The 21207-nt window shown below is 41.4% G+C and overlaps 1 protein-coding gene across 1 annotated transcript in view; it reads left to right on the forward strand.

Moving 5' to 3' along the window:
* The first annotated feature begins 2093 nt into the window (after positions 1-2093).
* Positions 2094-21207, forward strand: part of LOC109880560 (WSC domain-containing protein 2) — a 100540-nt gene continuing 81426 nt past the window's right edge. The window contains exon 1 of the mRNA XM_031804262.1: positions 2094-2675. The gene's annotated coding sequence lies outside the window, so the exon portion shown is untranslated. The remainder of the gene's footprint in view (positions 2676-21207) is intronic.

The following is a 21207-nucleotide window of genomic DNA, read 5'->3' on the forward strand; positions in this document are numbered from 1 at the left end:
ATTTTGAACTATTTTGTGTATGTCCATTACATGAAATCTAAATAAAAATAAATGTAAAAAACATGTTGTAATGCAACAAAATAGGAAAAACACCATTGGGGATGAATCATTTTGCAAGGCATTGTATATCAACGAATTGAAGAGGGCACTAGAACAGTCTGCAGCACCCGGCCTCACCCTACTAGAATCAAATGTTTATAGCAGCACCTAGATCTTCTGCACAGATTCTGTCAGACTTGGGCCCTGACAGTAAATCTCAGTAAGACAAAAAAAAGTCAAGTTCCCAGGACCACAAATACAAATTCCATCTAGACACAATTGCTCTAGAGCACACAAAAAACTATACATCAGCGCCACAGGTAACTTCCACAAAGCTGTGAACGATCTGAGAGACAAGGCAAGAAGGGCCTTCTGTGCCATCTAAAGGAACATAACATTCGACATAACAATTAGGATCTGGCTTAAAATACTTGAATCAGTTATAGAACCCATTGCCTTTTATGGTTGTGAGGTCTGGGGTCCGCTCACCAACCAAGAATTCACAAAATGGGATACAAAACAAATTGAGACTCTGCATGCAGAATTCTGCAATAATTTCCTCAATGTACAACGTAAAACACCAAATAATGCATGCAGAGCAGAATTAGGCCGATACCCGCTAATTATCCAAATCCAGAAAAGAGCCGTTAAAAACATATTCACTTGACACATTGGAAAGAATTTACAAAAAAACTGAGCAAACTCGAATGCTATTTGGCTCTAAACAGAGAGTACACAGGGGCAGAATACCTGACCACATGACTGACTCAAAATTAAGGAAATCTTTGACTGTGTGTCATACCCTGATCTGTTTCACCTGTCTTTGTGTGCCTGCCCTGACCCTGAGACTGCCTGCTGTTCTGTACCTCTTGACTCTGATCTGGATTACCGACCTCTGCCTGCCCTTGACCTGTTGTTTTGTCTGACCCTGTTCTAGTAATAAACTTTTGTTACCTCGACGCTGTCTGCATCTGGGTCTTCACTAAAACGTGATACTATGTACAGAGTCAGTGAGCATAGCCTTGCTATTGAGAAAGAGCTTTCAAGAGAAGACAGGCTATGATCACACTGCCCACAAAATGAGATGGAAACTGAGCTGCACTTCCTAACCTCCTGCCAAATGTATGACCATATTATAGACACACATTTCTCTCAGATTACACAAACTCACAAATAATTTGAAAACAAATCCAATTTTGATAAACTCCCATATCTATTGGGTGAAATATCACAGCAGCAATATTAAAAAGTTTATTTCACTTTTGTTTATGATCTATTTCACTTGCTTTGGAAATGTAAACATATGTTTGCCATGCCAATAGAGGCCTTAAATTGAATAGAAAAAAATTATGTACATTTTTGGGGAGAATAAAGGGTCACAGCCATGTCTCTTCCCTTGCCCACTGCAGTGCCAGAACGTTTCTCAGTCACAGCTCTTAGATTCATACAGTCATGAAAGCAGTAAGGATAAGTTTAGATGGCTGCTCTACCATTGACTTTCATTAGGCTAGTATGATTCTCAAGCCAACTGCTGTAAACTGTAGAGATTCCATGTTGGAGAAAGCTATCACAGTTATATGTTTTCACGAAAACAGAATTAGATGTATGATGTTTTGGTGTATTGCACTGTTGTGACATTACACAGTAGAAACAAATCTCGAGTGGCTCAGCGGTCTAATGCACTGCATCTGAAGAATTTGTTCTTATTAACTGACTTACCTAGTTAAATAAATGTTAAATAAAAATACATAAATCAAATAAATAATGTCAAGGTGACCATTACCTGCCCCATATAATTAATTCAAGACAAGAATCATATATAAATACCCATATAATTAATTAAAGACATGGATCATACATGAATACTCAAGGAGGAATTATTTGTTTTATGGTGTAGGGTGGCCTGTATGGTTTATAATATATGCAATAGAAAAGTAGTTACTGCAAAATGCACAGTGAAATGCACAGTCACCGCGCCCTTAGTTGCGTGTATTTTCTGCTGTGTCTCTTTAAATACAGTAGGCAGTGCAATCGGTCTGTGTGGAGCGCAGAGCGCGGTTACCGCTGTGGTGTGCGCGATCCACAGGGCTGTTTGACAGGCGGTCTGGACACGAAGAGAATAGACAGGTCGTCTCACCGCGACACGCTGGCGGCATCATACCGACATTGACCCAAATATATGACAGCGGTGTACAGAAAGGATAGTCTCCCGCCTACCGTGTTCAATTTCATTTGGTTTGCTTCAAGGACCATATTCCACGTTCGTCTCTCATTGTAAATAAACGTGTGGCAGCATCCAATGAATGTTTTATAGAACTGGACCCAGATTGGTTTGTAACGGGATTGAGAAACTCAGTGACAGAACACCCACGCATGGACGTTATGGCGAATTCATAAATGAGTTACCCTATCTCAACATTTAGACTACCACTGGATCTATTTTCTTGACATTGTGAGGAATTTTCTCCAAGCGAGGACCAAGATTGTGCATGAGAGCTGTTTTCAGAACCATTCTTATTTCAGAGTTGCATCTTTCTGTTACCCGCGCATTAGGTTCAACCAAAGCTTTCCCGAATATGCGGTAATGGATTGTACTCACCTTTGGATGTCTCTCTCATAACTCATGACTATTTGAGGTAGGTTACAGACCGTATCATATTATATTCAGTTCAATGAAAGTTGTCAAACATTGATTCAAAAAATGTTTTACCAGATATAGAATTTTACTAGGCTGTTATATGCATTTTCTATGGGCAGATTTCTATCGTATGATTTAACATCTACCAGCAGATTTCTATCGAATGATTTAACATCTACCAGCAGATTTCTACTGGATAACGTCTGTTTCTATCAGCTGGTTTCTACTGTATAGCATCTGAGACATTGATAAGTGCCCCCATCACAATTGTTTTGACGATCAGACAGTGCAGGGTAATTTCAGCAAACCAGCAAACCCACTCTCCCTTCGGATCTTTATGTATGCCGGGCCACTGGGCCACTGACATGAATTTAAGTCATACAAATATATTAATGTAGCCTACAGTAGCCTATAGTTTATTATTTTCCAAGCCTACTGAAGGTGGTGGTGGTGAGAGACCATTACCACTGATAATGGTGGAGAGAGTCATTGCCATTGAGCTGAAAATTTCAACAGACATTTCAAGATTTCCCTGAGGGCCTATTAATTGGCCTACCATTACCACCACAGACTCTCATATACAGTTCCTTCAGAAAGTATTCACACCCCTTGACTTTTTCCACATTTGGTTGTGTTACAGCCTGAATCTACAATGGAATAAATGTAGATTTACACAATACACAATACCCCATAATGCTAAAGTGAAATTATGTTGTTGGAATTTCTTACAAAAATGAAAAGCTGAAATATCTTGAGTCCGTAAGAATAGAGGCCATTTGTTTTGACAAGTCTACATAAGTTCAGGAGTAAAAATGTGCTTGACAAGTCAAATAAGTTGCTTGGACTAATAGTGTTTAACATGATTTTTGAATGACTACCTCAACTCTGTACCCCACACATACAATTATCTGTAAGGTCCCTCAGTTGAGCAGCGAATTTCAAACATAGATTCAACCACAAAGACCAGGGAGGTTTTCCAATGCCTCACAAAGAAGTGTGATGGGTAAAAAAACAGACATTGAATATCCCTTTGGGGATGGTGAAGTTATTAATTACACTTTGGATGGTGTATCAATACACGCAGTCACTACAAAGATACAGGCATCCTTCCTAACTCAGTTGCCGGAGAGGAAGGAAACCGCTCAGGGATTTCACCATAAGGCCAATGCTGACTTTAAAACAGTTACAGAGTTTAATGGCAGTGATAGGAGAAACTGACGATGGATCAACAACATTGTAGTTACTCACCAAATACTAACCTAAATGACAGAGTGGAAAGAAGAAAGCCTGTACAGAATAAAAAATATTCCAAAACATGCATCTTGTTTGCAATAAGGCAATAAAGTAAAACTACAAAAAATGTGCCAAAGAAAGAACTTTATATCCTGAAAACAAAGTGATATGTTTGGGCCAAATCCATCACAACAGATCACTGAGTACCACTCTTCATATTTTCAAGCATAGTGGTGGCTGCATCATGTTATGGGTATGCTTGTTATTGGCAAGAGTTGGGGAGTTGTTTAGGACTAAAAGAAACAGAATAGAGCTAAGCACACACAAAAGCATAGAGGAAAACCTGGTTCAGTCTGCTTTCCAACAGACACTGGGAGACAAATTCACCTTTCAACAGGGCAATAACCTAGAACACAAGGCCAAAGATATACTGGAGTTGCTTACCAAGACAACATTTAATGTTCCTGAGTGGCCGAGTTACAGTTTTGACTTAAATTGTCTTGAGAATCTATGACCAGACATCATCATGGCTGCGTAGCAATGATCAACAACCAACTTCACAGGACTTGAAGAATTTGAAAAATAATCATGTTCAAATATTGTACAGTCCAGGTGTGCAAATCTCTTAGAGACTTACCCAGAACGATTCACAGCAGGAGGGCTGTAATCGCTGCCAAAGGTGATTCTAACATGTATTGACTCAGAAGGTTGACTACTTATGAAATCAAGATATGTTAGTTTATTTTTTATAATTTCTTCACAAATGTTAAGATTTTTCTTCCACTTTGACATTACAGAGTATTTTGTGTAAATCATTGCCCAAAAAATTCTAATTCAAACCATGCGTATATTCCCACAAACCAAGTGGAGCTCTCTATAGTCTGTAATCAATTAGACAAAGTCAAGTCAGGAAGAGGTTGTTTGATTTTCTGTGTGTGTGTGTGTGTGTGTGTTTGTGTAAAATGATCAGCTCCCCTGAATCTCACAACACCTGATACATGCAGGGTTTATTTGGATTAGTTAGTTGTGCTAATGGAAATGTGAGAGTGCCCTCTGCACCAGTAGCCAACTCATCTCAGTGTGTGTAATCAGGCCCAGTCAGTGGCTCTGCCAGGCTGCATGCCATTATTTCCCTGCCTGTTCTGGAGGGCTTGCTCTATGTAAATATTGTTTGGCCGTGAGAATCAACACATCGAAACTCTCACTTTAACCAAAGTGTGAGGCAGCTGGACTTTCATTAGAGCCCTCCTGCTAATGTTTAACTAGCAGAATGACTTGCAGATCCACCTCAGATAGCAGAGGAAACCGGCCTGCCTTTCTGCCTTCCTGACTTCCTGCCTTCCCTTCCGAAACCCTCTGTTATTCTGTTACTGAGGCTAATGACAGGGTTAGAGATGTGTTAGATGTATTCTTCTTTGTGGGAGCTCAGTAATGGGGAAATTAACTGAATTGATATTCGGTGGTATTCATAATGAAGCATCATCTGTCAGCAGGTGCTCTCCAGAGGCACAGTTATTCAGTACTGGAAATGAGCAAACATTCCCACATTTAACCCTAACATTCTTGGGTCAGAATAATATAATAGCAATATGTTAAGTCTTTAAAAATGACCACAAGGCTGCTGAACTACCCAGTTATTAATGCTGGGAATTGTTCAGACTGCTGCCATAGTACAGTACAGTAGGCTATAGTAATTACCCTCTGGAGAAAGTAAGTATAAAACCGGGCACCCACTATTACTGACAAGTTGTGTATATATTATATGTGTCAACACCTTGTACTTTTAAAAGAGGTTGATGAATTACAAGTCACTCATTTTGACAAATGAAACCATTATCCAGCTTAAGTGTAGCTGGCAGTAGCCGTCCCACCCTGCAGCCATCTACTAGCCTGGGGCTGAGAAAGTGGGGCGACAGGCTAAAGATAAGAATGCTCAAAGGGGTTTGGATTCTGAGTGATGCTGTGCCAAACAGCAACAGTATATCTGAATAACGTTCCTCTCGCCCCTTTGCAATTAGATAGGAAAAAGAGACATTCAGGTGCTCTCAATGACTGTTACAATGACACACTCAATGACTGTTATTGGAATGGTTGTAGTGAAGTAATATTTGATGTGCGTATTATATATACCTCACATGCCACTCATAATAAGACTAAGCAATTGGCCCATTAAATGAATTATTTGACTCCACAAAGATGATTTAGCAGTATGCAAGAGACTAAAGTTGAGTTACAGTAATAGGGAATCAATAAATGTCTGAAAATGGAATTCTAAATACAAGTGTATTTAATTACTTTGTAAAATGAATGAAATAACATACTGAAACATTTGTTTTATCTTTATTTAACTAGGCAAGTCAGTTAAGAACAAATTCTTATTTTACAATGACGGCTTACCACGGCCAAACCCTCCCCTAACCCGGACGATGCTGGGCCAATTGTGCGCCGCTCTATGGGACTCCCGATCACAGCTAATTTTGATACAGCCCGGGATCAAACCAGGGTCTGTAGTGATGCCTCTAGCATTGAGATGCAGTGCCTTAGATCACTGCACCACTCGGGAGCCTTATGCCATACAAGACATACAGCTTAAGTTACAAAGCATTAACAAGCATTACAAGGCATTATTTTAAGCATGATCAGAGAGGGAGCCCATAGCTCATGGGAGAGGGAGAGAATGAAAGAGAAGGAGAGACTGTCTCACCAGTGCAGATCAGGAACAAAAAGGAGAGCGAGACAATGAATCTAAGACCTTCTTTAAGCCTCAGTTGTTTGGATTCAAAATCTGAGTTGTTGACCAACAGCATTACTGGTTAATCTCCAATCAGATATAAGACCTACAGACCTTTAAAGACAACAGAACCTCTGCTTCTAAGAGGTGTGACAATGGGGGTTTGTGAGATCAACACAGAGAATGTTGAATTCCTAAGACAAAACAGAGGAATCCTTGCATTCAATGTAAATAGTCACTTTGGGGACTGGGTCGCCCTACATGGTAACTAACCATGGTAATAACAGATGCATGGTACAGTATTTTCTAGTATTGCCCATTATATATATTCATTCATTCCAATTACTCACCAGGCCAGCTGACACATTCAAACAGTTGTGAGTACTCATTCCTTTCAACCTTCCAATAATCTTTTTTTTAAGTTAAAAAAAAATCTAGTATGTAGGTAGTATTTCATTTAGAATTTCAAATTCTAGCAGGCTTAGTACCCAGCCCAATAGAGCACTTTAAAGCCCCTCAGATATGCACCTCTCTGTAGAGCCATGACCAGATAGCAGCAACAGCAGCATAGTGAAGAAGCCTTTGAATACCTTCAGAGTTTATATGGCTTCCTTCTTTATCCTCTTGGTGAACTCTCAGTGACTCCTCATGGATCAGAATAAGTGGCTCTGGTCTGTGAATATAACCAGAGGAGCTGACATAAAGAGAACATCCATGGCTGAGCTGGTCATAGCAATGAAACCTTCTGAACCCTGCTGTGTTATGGAAAGGCACTGTACTGTCCTGTATTGTATGTATGTTTGATGATGTGCTCTCTCTCTCTATTGATATTTCATTATCATGAACGGATGCCAAGATTCTCATTAGGGTGTATACAGAAGTAGCCTGGATATAAAAACGGAGCTTCAGTGTTGAGTGCTTAAGCTCTGGCATGTGGACAATCGCTCCTCACTGTTCTCATGGTTTCGTCAGTGCGGTGTCTCAGGGAAGTGGCACATTAGACAGAGGGAGTTGATGGTTTTCTCTGTACTCGTTGTCAAATACTGTTTTGGTGCAGAATAAGCAGTGTTGGAAAAAGAGACTCAATTGTCATACTTGAGTAAAATTACAGATACCTTAATAGAAATGACTCAAGTAAAAGTGAAAGTCATCCAGTGAAATACTACTTGAGTAAAAGTCTAAAAGTATTTGATTTGACATATACTTAAGTATCAAAAGTAAATGTAACTGCTAAAATATACTTAAGTATCAAAAGTAAAAGCAAAAGTATAAATAATTTCAAATAATTTCTATTAAGCAAACCAGACGGCACCGTTTTCTTGTTTTTTACATTTACGGATAGCCAGTGGTACGCTCCAACACTCAGACATCATTTACAGATAGCCAGTGGTACGCTCCAACACTCAGACATCATTTACAGATAGCCAGTGGTACGCTCCAACACTCAGACATCATTTACAGATAGCCAGTGGTACGCTCCAACACTCAGACATCATTTACAGATAGCCAGTGGTACGCTCCAACACTCAGACATCATTTACAGATAGCCAGTGGTACGCTCCAACACTCAGACATCATTTACAGATAGCCAGTGGTACGCTCCAACACTCAGACATCATTTACAGATAGCCAGTGGTACGCTCCAACACTCAGACATCATTTACAGATAGCCAGTGGTACGCTCCAACACTCAGACATCATTTACGGATAGCCAGTGGTACGCTCCAACACTCAGACATCATTTACAGATAGCCAGTGGTACGCTCCAACACTCAGACATCATTTACGGATAGCCAGTGGTACGCTCCAACACTCAGACATCATTTACAAACCAAGCATGTGTTTAGTGAATCCGCCAAATCATAGGCAGTAGGGATGACCTGTCCTGCTAAGCATTCAAAATGTAACAAGTACTTTTTGGTGTCAGGGAAAATGTATAGAAAAGTACATCATTTTCTTTAGGAATATAGTGAAGTAAAAGTAAAAGTTGTCAAAAATATGAATGTAAAGTAAAGTAAACTACTTAAGTAATAGTTTCAATTATTTTTACTTAAGTACTTTACACCACTGAGAATAAGAATCATAGAAAGACAGAACAGCAGATCTATGGCCTGTCAGTTATAAAGAGGTTAATCAGTGGTTGAAGGAAAGAACAGTGAATAAGACACGTCCATCATCTCAATGAAAACAGTTTAATGACTCCAAATTCTGACAGGTAAATTACGCATTGTCTCATCTATGATCTCTATAAGTAGAGATGTAGGACTCATATAGTGATGGCTTAGTCATGTCATGTCAGAGGGACATGACAGAAACATCTACAGTATGTACAATGACATCTTTGTGATTGGTTCTAATATAACCAGTGCTGGCTCCATGCATAAGCGATATAAGTGGTCGCTAAGGGCCATCAGGCGCTAAGGGGCTCCCCCCATATCTTATGCCTGCCCATACCATAACCCACAGTTGAAATTGAGATTAATTTGTGAATAGAACACTTCTCCAGAGTGCCAGTGGCCATCGAATGCTCACTGAAGTTAGGTATGATGCCAAACTGCAGTCAGGTCAAGACCCTGGTGAGGACGACGAGCACACAGATGATTATTCAGTTTTGCAACCCAGAGTTTCATCAGCTGTCTGGGTGGCTGGTCTCAGACGATCCCCGCAGGTGAAGACTGGTGTGGTTACACATGGTCTGCAGTTGTGAGGCTGGTTGGATGTACTGCCAAATTCTGTATATCTGTACATTTCTGATGTTGGAGGTGGCTTATGGTAGCGAAATGAACATTCAATTATCTGGTAACAGCTCTGGTGGACATTACATTTTTCCACCATTCATTTTTCCCATGGGGGATTTTAGAAACACTTACAATAAGGGATATGTTTCTTGCACGTCTACCTTGGCGTGACGTTTTGATAACCATGTAAATCTCTCGTGGATAAGGTTACATTCATCAATATATTCGGCTCTATTTACTCTCAGATTTGAAAATGCTAATTAGAATCAATGTAGACATCATACAAAACTACAAATCCCTGCAAGCGCTTAAACCTTATCTCTAGCTGGCACCTTTGCTAACAGTGTTAACTTGCACAAGACAGTTCACAGAATTGTCAATGTCGTCTATTTATTCATTACTACATTTAGCTAACATTAGATAGTTCATCCAGAGTTTCTTACCTATTCCTCAATATGGCAGTCTCGTCCAGATCAACATGGCATTTGTAGTTCTTTATGATAGTCACATTAGAGGCTAATTAGCATTTCATTTTGGGGGGGTAAATACAGGCAAATATATCGATAATAGTCACCTTGTCCTAGGGAGATTTACACGGCTATCAAAACGTCACGCCAGGGTAAACCTACACAAAACAGCCCTTTAAGTGTTTCCAAAATCCCCTTTGGGAAAAATGAATGGTGGAAAAACAATTGGAACCATTTCGCTGTTTGACCTCTAGGCACTCTATGATCATGCTGTTTAATTAGCTTCTTGATATACCACACCTGTCAGGTTGATGGAAGGCTCAGACACAGGGATGTAAACATTTGTGCACAACATTTGAGCAATAAGCTTTTTGTGCGTATGGAACATGTCTGGAATCTTTCATTTAATTTCAGGTCATGAAACATGGAGCAACACTTTCCATGTTGTGTTTACATTTTTGTTCAGTTTAGAACTCACCTGCAGCTCACCTCTGCTACAGTCACGCCCCTCTCACCTTCTCCTACGCAACCGACAGTATAACTCATCCGCCGCCTGTGTGATCTGAGTCAATGTAGCAGAATTAGATATCCATAAAATGTATTCTGTGGGTGCTAGATTGACTCAGTTCACACAGTCTGCTCAGCTGGCTGCTGAGGTTGATGCGGAGAAGGAGGAGGTCAGTGAGTGCAGCAGAGGGATGAGTGTGTAGAACATGCGAGCTAAGCACTTTCTCAAATCATCCTTCCTCGATTCCTCTCCTAACATCCTTCTCAAAACCCATTGGAGAAGAAGGTCAGATGGGAGGGACCTTGTACCTTCTCCTCCAATACAGTTGCGATACAATACAGGTGAGGAAATAGGATGCGAATAATCAAGGAAAAACAGTGAGACAAAGCCCTAGTAGCCATCATGAGGTGATGTCACCGGCCCTGAGACCTAAAGTACTGATATCCTAGCCCAACCAAGATCATGGTTTTTGATGGATAATGTACTTTGCTTTGTGGGTATGAAGTCCTGTTGTGGACAGGGTTTGCCTCCTAGGTCAGCCATAAAGGGATTGTTACACCCACACCAATGATCAAGGACATTCACTTCAACTGCAAATCTGTGCAATATCATCAGACAAAATGAGAGTGAGTGACACCCAAATAAAAGAGACAAACAGGGAATGTTCAATGACCCAGAAAATACACTATACTTAATTCAAAGAATCAATGCTTTATTTCAATGCCCATATAAATGGTTAGTAGATTTAGACATCCATCTTTCTCCAAAACAAGAGATGATTGAATAGTTAAATGAATAGTGTCTAATACAAATAATGTCAGGGCTGGGCTTGAACAGAAACTTGCACACCCAGTATTTATTTATTTATATATTTTTATTCAACCTTTATTTAACTAGGCAAGTCAGTTAAGAACAAATTCTTAATTACAATGACGGCCTACCAAAAGGAAAAAGGCCTTCTGCAGGGACGGGGGACTGGGATTAAAATAAATAAATAAATGCAATATAAATATAGGACAAAACAAACATCACAACAAGAGAGACAACACTACATAAAGAGAGACGCAAAACAACAACATAGCATGGCAGCAACACAACTTGACAACAACATGGTAGCAACATGTCATGGTGGCAGCACAAAACATGATACAAACATCATTGGGCACAGACAACAGCACAAAGGGCAAGAAAGTAGAGACAATAATACATCACATAAAGCAGCCACAACTGTCAGTAAAAGTGTACATGATTGAGTCTTTGAATGAAGAGAATGAGATAAAACTGTTCAGTTTGAGTGTTTGTTGCAGCTCGTTCCAGTCACTAGCTGCAGCGAACTGAAAAGAGGAGCGGCCCAAGGATGTGTGTGCTTTGGAGACCTTTAAAAGAATGTGACTGGCAGAACGGGTGTTGTATGTGGAGGATGGGGGCTGCAGTAGATATCTAAGATAGGGGGAGTGAGGCCTAAGAGGGTTTTATAAATAAGCATCAACCAGTGGGTCTTGCGACGGGTATACAGATATGACCAGTTTACGGTGGAGTATATAGTGCAGTGATGTGTTCTATAAGGAGCATTGGTGGCAAATCTGATGGCCGAATGGTAAAGAACATCTAGCCGCTCGAGAGCACCCTTACCTGCCGATCTATAAATTATGTTTCCGTAATCTAGCATGGGTAGGATGGTCATCTGAATCAGGGATAGTTTGGCAGGTGGTGTGAAAGAGGAGTGATTACGATAGAGGAAACCTAGATTTCACTTTAGCCAGCTTTGATATGTGCTGAGAGAAGGACAGTGTACCGTCTAGCCATACTCCCAAGTATTTGTATGAGGTGACTAACTCAAACTCTAAACCTTCAGAGGATTTAATAACACCTGTGGGAAGAGAGGCATTTTTCTTACCAAACCACATGACCTTTGTTTTGGAGGTGTTCACATCAAGGTTAAGGGTAGCGAAAGCTTGTTGGACACTAAGAAAGCTTTGTTGTAGAGCATTTAACACAGAATCCTGGGAGGGGCCAGCTGACTATAAGACTGTATCATCTGCATATAAATGGCTGAGAGAGCTTCCTACTGCCTGAGCTATGTTATTGATGTAAATTGAAAAGAGCGTGGGACCTAGGATCGAGCCTTAGGGTACTCCCTTGGTGACAGGCAGTGGCTGAGACAAGCAGATTTTCTGACTTCATACACTTCACTCTTTGAGCGAGGTAGTTAGCAAACCAGGCCAAAGCCCCTCAGAGACACCAATACTCCTTAGCCGGCCCACAAGAATGGAATGGTCTACCGTATCAAAAGCCTTGGACAAGTCAATAAAAATAGCCACACAATATTGCTTAGAATCAAGAGCAATGGTGACATCATTGAGAACCTTTAAGGTTGCTGTGACACATCCATAATCTGAGCGGAAACCAGATTGCATAACCGAGAGAATACTATAGACATCAAGAAAGCCAGTCAGTTGATTATTGACAAGTTTTTCCAACAATTTTGATAAGCAGGGCAAAATAGAAATAGGCCTATAACAGTTAGGATCAGCTTGATCTCCCCATTTTAATAAAGGATGAACCGTGGCTGCCTTCCAAGCAATGGGAACCTCCCCAGAAAGGAGAGACAGGTTAAAAAGGTTGGAGATAGTCTTGGCGATGATAGGGGCAGCAACCTTAATGAAGAAAGGGTCTAAACCATCTGACTTAGATGTTTTTTTGTGGTCAAGTTTAAAGAGCTCCTTTAGCACCTCAGACTCAGTGACTGCCTAATGGGAGAAACTTTGGGCAGGGGAAAAAGAGGGAGTAGCATCATGGATAGTTGCATTAGAAGGGGTGGGAGATGAGGAAATGTTGGATGGACAAGGAGGCATGGCTGAGTCAAATAGGAATCCTAACTTAATGAAGTGGTGATTAAAGAGCTTAGCCATGTTCTTCTTGTCAGTAACAACCACATCATCAACATTAAGGGACATGGGCAGCTGTGAGGAGGAGGATTTATTCTCCAGGACTTTAACCGTTTTCCAGAACCTCTTGGGCTTAGACCCACAGAGAGAGAAATGCTCCTTAAAGTAACTAACTTTGGCCTTCTGGATAGCCTGACTGCCCTTATTTCTCATTTGCCTGAACGATAGCCAGTCAGCCTGAGTATGCGTGTGCCAAGCCTGAGTATGCGTGTGCCGAGCCTTTCGTCATTTCCCTACTAATGTTTCCTCAAATGTCAAGATTATTTTGGAGTGGGGATTATCTGCAAGACTCTTTGATCAGTTAAAGGAAGGCCTGAGGAGGGCTAGCCTTGCTGCATACATATTTTGGCAGATTTTTTTGTCTTGACAGGGATTATCCGCAACCGTGGGCTTTTTCAGTAAATAATACTCAAGTAATAGCTGCCTGGACAGGTGATAAGGTAACCTTGAGTGAGGAAAGGCCATTCTGGGTGGTGGGGGGAAAAAAACAAGATTTAGGTAACAAGATAATGTCCTAATGAAGTATGACATTGTGTGTGTGTGCATACTTACATGTTTCTCCTTTATACATTTCACTCATTTCATCCTCATCAAACGCTTACATTTTTTGGTTATGCTAATGTTGATGCTCTATGAGGGGTATCAAGAGCCAGTGTGTGGATAGATGTTCCTCTCCCCCCTCTTTGAAGGATGTGAACCCAGGCCTGTCCAATCAAAGTAACATTTGTTTCTCCGCTGGGCATCCTCCAGCAGACGCAGATACAGCAGGGCACTGAGGGAGAGGATGTTGTTTAGCCCACCTGCCCGTGACTATTGTTTGGTTTTAGGAAGGGGGTTGTGGTGGTGGGTGGGGCTGGTGTGTGGTTGGGGGTCCAGTATGCAGGGATATAGACGTCAGTGAATCACAAGTGTTTTTCCCTGCGCGATGGGGACTCTGTCATTCTACTTTGTTAACATCTCTAACTGTGTCTACCGGGCCGAGGAGGAAGGACGATGGATCAGCAGCGTTAGAGGCCTCCCATGGTGATGGATGACTGCGGAACGCCGTAGAAAGGGCAGGGAAACATGCACTGTCACAGAAACAAGGAGATGATTTGTCATCATTACCGTCATTAACCAAGGTCGTTACTCTAACACTGCTAGTCGGTGTGTGGAGATGCAATGAATCCACTCTATAAGGACGGTGGTGTTTACAGGCTTGTTTACAGTATATACTATAATGTGGTTCAGCAGGCTCATACTCTCCATTCCTATTTGGATCGTTGAACTTGAATTGGTATTTTGTTTTGATTATTTAAATTTGTTCATATGACGTTGTCAGTCATCTATACCCAGCATTCACATCATCCATCAATCAACTGGTTATGTGAGGTTAATAATGCCAGGTCTTCTCAGTTGGCAGAGTTGAAATAGATAATGAATATGTAATTAAGCTCTTTCCTGACACACACATGCTTATTAACCCAAAATGGTTGATTAGGTCCGATAGTCAATGTAGAAGGACTTTCCCAAAGCCGCTATTTCAAGCCTTGTCATGTGAAACTTTACACAGTCATATCCATGTCATAATATGTCATAATAGCTGACATAACTTGTCATAATATGGTCATAACACTGGCATGACACATATATTTACACATGTGGTGACATATATTGCGTTATGTTATAGCTGGTTACATAAGAGTGTCAAAACTCACGTTTATTCAAATGTATTTTTTCCCTGCCAAGAAGTTTCCTTTCATTTGAAAGTTTGTTCCTTAAGTCGTTTGTTGTTGTTGTAATGAATTCTGTTTACAGACATTTTTTCATTTTAAATAACTTGCAGAAAATACCATTTATGACACTGTCATGAAGCATTATGACCATCACGTGTCACTTTACTTGGACTAAGAAAATCCACTTTATGACACTGTCAAAAAGCATTATGACCACCATAATCATATAATCCAGATAGGCCTATCACGTACATGCCCTTATGTCAGTCATCAGTCAAAAAGAGGGTGTCTTTTCCTGCTCCTGAAATCTGCTCCTGCATTCATCCCATACATCAGCAACAGAGCATTGGGGTAGGTGCGTGTCTGACATCAATTTGTGCGCAATTACAATGATAATTTAATTTCATAAAATGTTATACAACAAACATACTGTAGACTATGGTTTAATTGAATATTTGGCCTTGTATGGTCGGTTTTGTGGGTTTTGACACTCTTATGTAGGTGTCATAACCAACCGTAAAATAATGCAATATATGTTACAAGAGGTCTAAATATATGTGTAGTGTTATGACCATATTATGACAGGTTATTACAAGTTATGTCAACTGTTATGACATATTATGACATGGTTATGACTGTGTCATAACTTGTTATGACGCTAGGTGTCAAGTAAAGTGTTTCCGAGTTTTCAGGGTTGATTAGGAATCAGGTCCCAGACGTGGCGTTTGCACTGTCTCCTTGTAGTCTCGCCAACTCTCTGATCCATCCTCCATCCTCCATCATCCTGTCCTCTAAAGTGTCATTCAGGCTGACTCTCATATCATTGTAAATGACCAACACTAACTGCCAAGGGGAGTTAGAGGGTTCGACATTAAGGCGTGTATGTGTGCGTGCGTGTGACAGAGAGAGAGACCGAGAAGAAGAACGAGTGGGGAGATGAGAGAAATAGAGTGAGGAAAAAGAGAGAAAGAATAGTCCATTATGTAGTCAATGAATGGCTGACCTTGAGATGTGGCCAGTCATAGAGATTACAACATCAGCCAATTGTAATTGCTGACCTACAATAACAGACCCTCTTGTTCATTCTTGAACTTGCTGACACACAAACAAGCCTTAGTCTGCTTGAAAGTACTGGAACCTGTTTTTCTACCTGGCTTATCAAGAGGGTGCCACCTGCCAACACCCATCCTCCTAAAACACAGACTTTTAGTTCTCTGGGTCCACTTTCATTGCATCTTGGAGAAGGGAAATGTATCGTAGTTACTGGCGCCAGTGTTTAACTCAGTGAGCCATTTATCTTGGGCTAATGCTGAGCCAAAGCCCCAATGATATTTAACACACAACTACCAAAGCCTGGCGATTTCCGCACTATTATATTACATTCTGCAAATTAATTCACATATTAAAGTAATGAATGCTTCCTTAGGCTGGATCATGTGGGAGGAAAGATAAACACTGCATTTGTTAAACAATTTATCTTTTTGTTTTGAGCTACAGTTTCTGCCTAATGAATTCGGGCTCTGTTTGGTAACAAGTTGCGGATATTACCCAGATGTTTTTATTTTATTTATTTATTTAACCTTTATTTAACTAGGCAAGTCAGTTAAGAACAAATTATTATTTACAATGACGGCATACCTAAAGGCAAAAGGCCTCCTGCGGGGACAGGGGCTGGGATTTTAAAAAGTTATAATGAATCAAATGTAAATATAGGACAACACAACACCACATGAAGAGAGACCTAAGGCAACAACATAGCATACAACTACATAGCAAGGCAGCAACACATGAAAACACAGCATAGTAGCAACACAACATGACAACAACATGGTAGTAACACGTCATGGTAGCAGCACAAAACATGGTACATACATCATTGGGCACAGACAACAGCACAAAGGGCAAGAAGGTAGAGACAACAGTACATCACGCAAAGCAGCCACAACTGTCAGTAAGAGTGTCCATGATTGAGTCTTTGAATGAAGAGATTGAGATAAAACTGTCCAGTTTGAGTGTTTGTTGCAGCTCTTTCCAGTCGCTAGCTGCAGTGAACTGAAAAGAGGAGCGGCTCAGGGATTTGTGTGCTTTGGGGACCTTTAAAAGAATGTGACTGGCAGAATGGGTGTTGTATGTGGAGGATGAGGCCTGCAGTAGATATCTCAGATGGGGGAGTGAGGCCTAAGAGGGTTTTATAAATAAGCATCAACCAGTGGGCCTTGCGACAGTTTACAGATGAGTATAGAGTGCAGTGATGTGTCCTATAAGGAGCATTGGTGGCAAATCTGATGGCCGAGATGGTAAAGAATATCTAGCAGCTTCATTTGCATATAAATGGAGGAGAGAGCTTCCTACTGCCTGAGCTATGTTGTTGCTGTTGCCCCTTGCTGTTAAAAGAATGCAACTATAGTATGGTATGTAGTAAATTTCACATACCTCATCTTCACAATAATATTCATGCCCAATAATCTATTTTTACCAATTTAAGGCCTAATTAAGTAGAGAATCATGGTGAATCTGCAACTCCACCCATAGATATCTGGACAGTAGGAAACGGACTGGCACAGCAGAGCTAAATCCACATTCAGAAAACTCTGTGAAAAATCAGACGTTCTTCACTTAAAAGAAGAAAAGGAAGAGCCTCTCCTCATAATACTCCCCTCCTCCCTCCAATGCAGCACCAGTGGTTGGTCCGATAAAGGATATACATTTGAGTCATTTAGCAGACGCTCTTATCCAGAGCAGCTCCAGAGCAGAGCAGTGAGTGCATACATTTTCATACTTTTTTCCCTTGTTCTGGTCCCCCGTGGGAATCAAACCCACAACCCTGGCATTGCAAGCGCCATGCTCCACCAACTGAGTCACACAGGAGAAGAGAAGAGATCCCCTGTTGATCTGTATTTCAGCTTGTACAGGGAGAGGCAGCAGATCTCCTCTCCTCTCTGCCCACTGGGCCCTAATTGGGCTGTCACAGCTTCCATGCAGCTTTGTCCAAATGCTGTGAAGTGAAACTCCTGGCAAAATCCCGGGGTGCATCCCACTGTTCCTGCTAAGATTCTCTACATACAGCAAGCCTGTTACTGCTGTGTAATTATCATGGGATAAGTAGTTAAATGTGTATGCACCGTTGGGAACAAGTACATGAAGGGTGTGGTGAACCTTAAATGTTCTTACAATATGTTTTATGCTCTTCATGACTAAGTTTTTGTAATGTAATGTAATGCAGTAGCCAAGCTCTGTCTATTTACAATAAGACCTGCCTTGCTACCATTCCACATTGTTCTAATACAAAGAGTTGGCTCCTGCACTAGAAGCATCAAATAGGATAAGGCTCTAAGCATGTCTTAAGTATTAGCCTAGTTTCCGGTCTGGTGGGGATCAGTAAGCACGCTCATGCAGGTTCCATTCACAAGGCCTATATTCATTATCCATCTGGCAGTGAAGTCACACAAGTCTGGTGAGATGTGTGGGAGTGTCACATTATTACACAGTGCCTGGTCGGCCATGTGGCAGCCAGGGCCCAGGCCATGATGGCTCCCATCAGTTCCTGTGTCTACTCTACTATGTGGTGACTGTGCATGTGTCAGTAACAGGTATCTTATAGATGTGCTCTGAGGATGACTCAGCTCATTCAGGGCCTCACTGATTCCCTCCCGGAAACATTCACCCATTCACACAGACCTCGCTGCAAGGTTAGACTGAGGCCAGGGCTGGGAGTGTGATATTGCTATAAGGGTTGCAAAGCTACCGGTAATTTACCAAAGTTACCGGAATCTTCAGTAATGTTGGTAATTAACAGAAATTCTATGGCAAATCAAATCAAATTTGATTTGTCACGTGCTGAATACAAAAGGTGTAGACCTTACCGTGAAATGCTTACTTACAAGCCCTTAACCAACAATGCAGTTTTAACTAAAGTCAATGTGCGGGGGTACAGGTTAGTCGAGGTAATTTGTACGTGTAGGCAGGGGTAAAATGACTATTCATAGACAATAAACAGTGAGTAGCAGCAGGGTAATAACAAAGGGCGGGGGGTGTCAATGCAAATAGTCTGGGTAGCCATTTGATTAATTGTTCAGCAGTCTTACGGATTGGGGGTAGAAGCTGTTAAAGGAGCCTTTTGGACCTAGACTTGTCGGCCCGGTACCGCTTGCCGTGCGGTAGCAGAGTCTTTGACAATTTGTTGGGCCTTCCTCTGACACCGCGTAGTATAAACAGTTGAAGTCAGAAGTTTACATACAGCTAGGCCAAATACATTTAAACTGTTTTTCACAATTCCTGACATTTAATCCTAGTAAAGATTCCCTGTCTCAGGTCAGTTAGCATCACCACTTTATTTTCAGAATGTGAAATATCAGAATAATAGTAGAGGGATGTCACGCCCTGACCTTAGAGATCCTTTTTATGTCTCTATTTTGGTTTGATCAGGGCGTGAGTTGGAGTGGGCATTCTATGTTTTGTGTTCTATGTTTTCTATTTCTTTGTGTTTGGCCGGGTATGGTTTTCAATCAGGGACAGCTGTCTATTTTTGTCTCTGATTGGGAACCATACTTAGGTACCCTTTTTCCCACCTGGGTTTGTGAGAGGTTGACTTTGTTTAGAGCACTTTGCTTTTGAGCTTCACGGTTGGTGTTTGTAGTGTTTATTGTTTTGTTTGGCATCATTTTGATTAAAATAAAGAAAATGTACGCTCACCACGCCGCACCTTGGTCCTCATCCTTCAACAGCCGTGACAAGGGAATGATTTATTTAAGCTTTTATCATCACATTCCCAGTGGGTCAGAGGTTTACATACACTCAATTAGTATTTGGTAGCATTGCCTATAAATTGTTTAACTTGGGTCAAATGTTTCTGGGAGCCTTCCACAAGCTTCCCACAATAAGTTGGGTGAATTTTTGCCCATTCCTCCTGACAGAGCTGGTGTAACTGAGTCAGGTTCGGAGGCCTCCTTGCTCGCACACGCATTTTCAGTTCTGCCCACACATTTTCTATAGGATTGAGGTCAGGGCTTTGTGGTGGCCACTCCAATACCTTGACATTGTTGTCCTTAAACCATTTTGCCACAACTTTGGAAGTAATCTTGGGGTCTTTGTCCATTTGGAAGACCCATTTGCGACCAAGCTTTAACTTCCTGTGTAACAACTGTCATTGGAAGAAGGAGAAGAGGACCAAAGTGCAGCGTGGTACATATTCATAATAATACTGCAGCTCTGGAGTGAAGGGCGACTCTGGCAGCTCCGGAGTGAAGAGCGACTCTGGCAGCTCCCCAATAAATATTTGGGGCTGCCTCTCGGGCTTCCTTGCCAGCCGTGTTCCCTCAAATCGCTGGCTCCCTTTTCCTGCTGCCTCCACTCTCCTGGCTGCCTCCACCTGTTCCCATGGGAGGCGATCCCTTCAGCCAGGAACTCCTCCCATGTATAGGATCCCTTGCCATCCAGAATGTCCTCCCATGTCCATTCCTCCTTTAGCGCTGCTCCTCCTTACCATGCTGCTTGGTCCTTTGGTGGTGGGTAGTTCTGTAACGATTGTCGTTGGGAGAAGGAGAAGAGGACCAAAGTGCAGCGTGGTAGGTATTCATAATACTTTTAATAAAGATGAATACTGGAACAAAAACAACAAATCAACAAACGAACAGTTCTGCAAGGTGCAACAAAAACACTAAACAGAAAATAACTACCCACAACCCCATAGTGGGAAAACAGGCTACCTAAGTATGGTTCTCAATCAGAGTCAACGACAGACAGCTGTCCCTGATTGAGAACCATACCCGGGCCAAAAAAAAGGAAATACAAAAACACAGAAAAAAGAACATAGAACGCCCACCCTAGTTACACCCTGGCCTAACCAAAATAAAAAATTAAAAGCCTCTCTATGGCCAGGGCGTGACATCCTGACTGATGTCTTGCGATGTTGCTTCAATTTATCCACATAATTTTCTTTCCTCATGATGCCATCTATTTTGTAAAGTGCACCAGTCCCTCCTGCAGCAAATCACCCCCACAACATGATGCTGCCACTCCCGTACTTCACGGTTGGGATGTTGTTCTACGGCTTACAAGCCTCTCCTTTACCTCCAAACGTAACGATGGTCATTATGGCCAAACAGTTCCATTTTTGTTTCATTAGACCAGAGGACATTTCTCCAAAAAGTATGATCTTTGTCCCCATGTGCAGTTGCGAACCGTAGTCTGA

This window comes from Oncorhynchus kisutch, linkage group LG3, assembly GCF_002021735.2.
Source record: "Oncorhynchus kisutch isolate 150728-3 linkage group LG3, Okis_V2, whole genome shotgun sequence".
NCBI classification, from domain to species: domain Eukaryota; kingdom Metazoa; phylum Chordata; class Actinopteri; order Salmoniformes; family Salmonidae; genus Oncorhynchus; species Oncorhynchus kisutch.